This window comes from Molossus molossus, unplaced genomic scaffold (genome assembly GCF_014108415.1).
Source record: "Molossus molossus isolate mMolMol1 unplaced genomic scaffold, mMolMol1.p scaffold_m16_p_5, whole genome shotgun sequence".
Lineage (NCBI taxonomy): Eukaryota > Metazoa > Chordata > Mammalia > Chiroptera > Molossidae > Molossus > Molossus molossus.
Window position 1 is genome coordinate 107980732 of NW_023425388.1, and position 5346 is coordinate 107986077.

Below are 5346 nucleotides of genomic sequence, written 5' to 3' on the forward strand. Positions count from 1 at the left end.
GTCTAGCAACCAATTTGTACTTCTTAATCCCTTCACCTCTTTCACCCATTCCGCCAACCCACCTCCCATCTGGCAACCGACAAAATGTTCCCTATATCTATGAGAATGTTTCTGTTCTGCCTGTTCATTTTGTTTGTAGATTCCATTGCCGATAGATATGTATTTATTGCCATTTTGTTTGTTCATATAATTTATCTTTTTCTTCAAAAAGGCCCTTCAACATTTCATATAATAACAGTGTGGTGGTGATGAACTCCTTTAACTTTTTCTTGTCTGGGAAACTCTTTATATGATCAATTCTAAATGACAGCTTTACAGGATAGAGTAATCTTGGTTATAGGTTTTTGCTTTTCATCACTTTGAATATTTCTTGCCACTCCCTTCTGGCCTGCAAAAGTTTCTTTTGAGAAATCAGTTGACAGTCTTATGGGAACTCCCTTGTAGGTAATTAACTGCTTTTCTCTCGCTGCTTCTAAGATTCTCTTTGTATTTAACCCTTTGCATTTTGATGATGATGTGTCTTGGTGTGAGCCCCTTGGGGTTCATCTTGTTTGGGACTCTCTGTGCTGCCTGAACTTGTATGTCTGTTTCCTTCACCAAGTTAGGGAAGTTTTCTGACATTACTGTTTCAAATAGGTTTTCAATTTCTTGTTCTCTCTCTTCTCCTTCTGGCACCCCCAAGATGTGAATGTTGGCACGCTTGAAGTTGTCCCAGAGGCTCCTTACACTATCCTCATTGTTTTGGATTCTATTTTCTTTTTGCTGTTCTGATTGGGTATTTTTTGCTTCCTTATATTCCAAATCGATGGTTTGCTTCTTGGCTTTACCTACTCTACTATTGAATCTGTGTAAATTATTCTTTATTTCAGTTAGTGCCTCCTTCATTTCTGACTGTGCATCCTTCATTTCTGACTGGTCCTTTTTAATGCTCTTGAGGCCCTCACTAAGTTGGCTGAGGTTCTCACTAAGTTCATTGAGCATCCTTACAAGCAGTGCTTTGAACTCAGCATCTATTAGGTTGCTTATCTCCATTTCGCTTAGTTCTTTTATTGGAATTTTGTTCTGTTCTTTCATTTGGGACCTGTTTCTTTGTCTCCTCATTTTGGCTGCCTCCCTGTGTTTGTTTCGATGTATTACTTAATGAGAGGTATGGGGCTAGCTGAGACCAGATGCTGCTTGTTTGACAGAATTTAGGGAAACCTGAAGCAGGATCCAAGACAGGCCAATCCTATGGTTAAGCAAGTGGCAACAGCTTGGGTGGGCCTGAAGGTTGGGTGGGGCGGGGCCTCAGGGAGTCACCAGGGCGGGGCTACCAGTGTGAGCCAGGTTGCTGGAGTCCCAGATATGGGGGCTGTCTGCCGCCCCAGGGAAGGGCTCACCAAAGGAACAAGGCCTCTGATAGCACGTCTGTCCCAGAGAAAGCCCCCTCTCCAGCCCTCGCTCCAATGCCAAACAGCTCAGTTCCTCCCTGTATGTCTCTGGTGCCCCTGGAGCTACTTCCCCTCCAAACTTAGAGGGAGCGAGTCCGATCAGTCCGTGCGCGGGCCCTTTAAGGAGCTGCCTGGGGCTCCAGCTGCCTCAGCCTCCCTGAGCCTCAGTTCCTGCTGGTTTTCCAGCCAGAAGTGATGGGGACTCTCTTCCTGGCACTGGGACCCTGAGCGGGGCACCTGGTGTGGGACGGGGACCCCTCAGTCCTCAGGGAGGACCTTCCCAGCCGAGGTGTCCTCCTGATTTTTATCCGCCACACGTGGGTGTGGGCCCAGCCTGTCCCCTCCGCCCTCCCACCAGTCTCGTGTGGCTGCTGCTGTAATCCCGTAGCTGTAGGACTACCATTCAGCTCATGTCAGGCGGTTCTGAATGATGATTGTTCTGTAGTGTAGTTGTAACTTTGACATGGTTGTGGGAGGACGGGTACCACGTTTACCTACGCCCATCCTGAGCTGAAGTCGGCAATCAGATTTTTAAAATTTCCACCTTCTTTTAGGAATTTCTTCAACTGGTCCTGGAGAGGTTTCTGCTTGTGAGTTTCTAATGTGTAAATTGTAATTCTCTGTATCTACCTGTTTGTATCTCCACTGCTCTGATGGATCTAAGAAGAGTTGTTGATTTTTCAGTTTGTTCCGTTTTCTTTTTAATCCTCACCCAAGGATATTTTTCTGTTTATCATCAGATAGAGTGGGAGGGAGAAAGAAACATCAATGTGAGAGAGACACAACGATTGGTTGCCTCTCACATGACCTGACCAGGGCGGGGACAAACTGCAACCGAGGTACGTGCCCTTGACGGGAATCTAACCCCCGACTCATTGATCTGAGGGCTGACGCTCTAACCACTGAGCCACATCAGCCAGGGCTGTTCAGCTTTTTAATTGTTGTTAGGATGAGGTGACAACTTTTATGCTCCTTACATGCCAGAGTAGAAAGCGGAAGTCTTCTGCCTATAATCTTTAGTTGCAGGAAATGGGACCCTCTGGCCAACTTAAGGGACGACAAATAATAAGAAAAAAAGAAATAATTTATGTCAGGCCACGGAGCAGCTCACGGAGTCGCTGAAGACGTCTCCAGGCGTCTTGGGAGGCTGGGCGAGCCCTGCACTCGCAGGCCTGCCTTGGCTCACACGCCCCCGCCCAGGGAGAGCAGCCCCTCCGGCTCAGTGCGGGGCTCTTCCCAGGAGAAAGTTTAGGGTGCTCCTACTAGAAGCAGGGCGTTGCATGGCAGGGATAAGGGCCTCTGGGAAAGAGGACGTCAAAGAGCTGCTGAAGTTCTGGCCTACTTCCGGCTGCTCCCCTCTGAGACGGAGGCCTCGATCCCTGGGTAGATCAGACTCAGAGAATGCCTGTCTCGTGTTGTAATTCTGTCTGTGCTCATAGTTAATGGATTTTCGTTATTAGGAGCTGAATTTCTATGTGAAAATTGGATAAACTATACTGATACATGGGACTGCCACTATTGTTTCATAGACATACATTCTAAGTATTCATGTTGTATCTATTTTGAGTCCACATTAAGGGGAAAAAACCTCCTAGGGAATTGTCTTCCTAATGTTTGTTTTCTTGCTTTGAAATAGATCCAAACTCTGTGAAGAAACTGATCTAGAACCTGCTTTGTCTGCCAAGGAAAATTGAAGGTAAAATTTTAGAAGCCCAGCAAACCGCTTGCCAATGATTGGTTGGGGAATAAAGCACTGTGGCTTCCTGTTTACCTGTTGTGCCATCTTTTTCTGCTTACCTGTTGTGCCACTTGGGGTTCAGTTGCAGACAACAGAATCCACTCAAACTACTTGGAGCTGACAGGCTTTGGTTGGCTTCCAAATGCACTGGAAGGTTTGGAGCAGTAGGCTCAAGGCTGAGCTTCCTGGAACAAGAATCACAGAGCCTCTGCTGGGACTCACAGAGCTGATGGGAAGTGGCCACGTTAAGCTGCTGACTGTGACCTTCAAGGATCCGAGTGTATATGGGCTGTGCTCACACTCTGAGCAAACTGACGTCAGGCATGAGCAAGGGAAAAGGAGCCAGCCAAGGAGATTGTGAGAGAGGTGGGAGGTGGGAGGGAATCCAGGTGGTCACACAGGACAAGGGAAGACTTTCATGAGAAAGAGCGGAAAAAAGGATCTAAGAAATATCCATTAGTCAAGAAGGAGGTTGTTGGAAATCTTGTAAGAACCATTCTAGTGAGATTAAGGAAAACAGAATGCAGTGGGTGAAAGAGTGAGTGGGAGACATGGAAACGAAGACAGCGTCCCACTCCTGCAAAAGGTCTGGCTGTGAAGAAGAGATGGGGGGGTGTGACATAGTGGGGAGACGGTGACTTTCTCCTTTTAGAAGATGGGAGAGACTAGGAGTCCATTTTAAACGTTCTTAGGAAGAATCCTATTGAGCAGAAGTAGTTGAACGCACGGGGGAACAAGGAGCACTAGGCAGAGTGATTTCTGAGCAGAGGGGAAGTGGATCAGGATGTGAAGAGAGCGGGAGAGGGAGGGTCAGATGGGAAATGTCTGCACTGGAGAACAGGGAAGAACACAGTTCAGGCAACGCGGAAGGGTCCCTGGGCAACACTAAATCCTAATACAGAAATCTGTACTTCCAAAATGTGGCATTTCATGCATCTTACATGCAGATCCTAAAAAGTAGGACCAGCTAAGTGAGGATGGAATGGGGGCTGTGAATCCTATTACATACGGCTGGAAGGTTAGCAAACCTTATGGATCAGTTAAGATGCTTCCAATGACAAAGAATAGATACAAGTTAAACTGGATTGTAAGATAAAGGGAATTAATTTTTTTTTTTTTTATCCTCACCCGAGGACACTTTTTCATTCTTTGTTCAGATAGAGCAGGAGGGAGAGAGAGAGAGAGAGAAACATTGATGTGAAAGGGACACATCGAGTGGCTGCCACCCGCACGACCAACCAGGGCCAGGGACAAACTGCAACCGAGGTACATGCCCTTAGCGGGAACCGAACCCGGGTCTCTCCGGACCGCAGGCCGATGCTTTAACCGCTGAGCCAAACCGGCCAGGGCAGATAAAGGGAATTTTTTGCCTCACATAAGAAAAAGTCCAAAAGTGGGTAGCCTTCAGGCACAGATTGACCAAGACTCCCTTTGTGATTTATTCTTTTGGCCCCATTCCATGAGCTGGCTTTATTCCTACCCTGGCCTACCTTAGGGCTACACTTTGACTGGCAGCATCGGCCAGGGCTGAGGATCTCGGGAGCAAATTGGAAACATACGGGAAGAGGGGGGACGATGGGTGGAGGAGAATCTTGTGTTCTGCCCTCCTCCTTTCATTGAATCTTTCTCGCTGCTTCCCTTGGCAGGACCAAGGACAAGCCAGAGGGCAGGAGAGGCTGAAATCCTCTCCAGTACGGAGCAGACGAGGGAAAGGGCTGGGAGATGGATCTTAGGGCGAGCAGGCAGGTCAATGATACAGGCCGAGGAGGTACGGTGTGGCCAAGGGGGAGAGGCCGAGGAGCACGGTGAGCAGAGGTCCCCCCAGCACCCAAGCCTGAGGAGCTCATCTCACGGCCAGCTCGAGGAGGGCTTGTCCTTCCGGGACCAGGATGTGATGGCTGCCACATTTCAGTGACACGGTGCGCTAAAGTGGTCTGCTGCGCTGAGTGGGACTGTGCCTCTCAGCAGTCTGGTTCTCTGCCACTGTGCAGTGACTGGAGGTGGTTGGACACTCGTTTAGCTGCAGCCTTCCCTGAATGACAGGAGTTCACATCGGGTGGAGACCCTGGGTGCTGGGAGCTGGCTGCAGTTCCCAGTCAGGGCTCTGGGTTGACTTTGGGAAGGGGGCAAGAACACTTAGTTACACAAGTCATAGTTGTTGTGTAAAGGAAAACATAT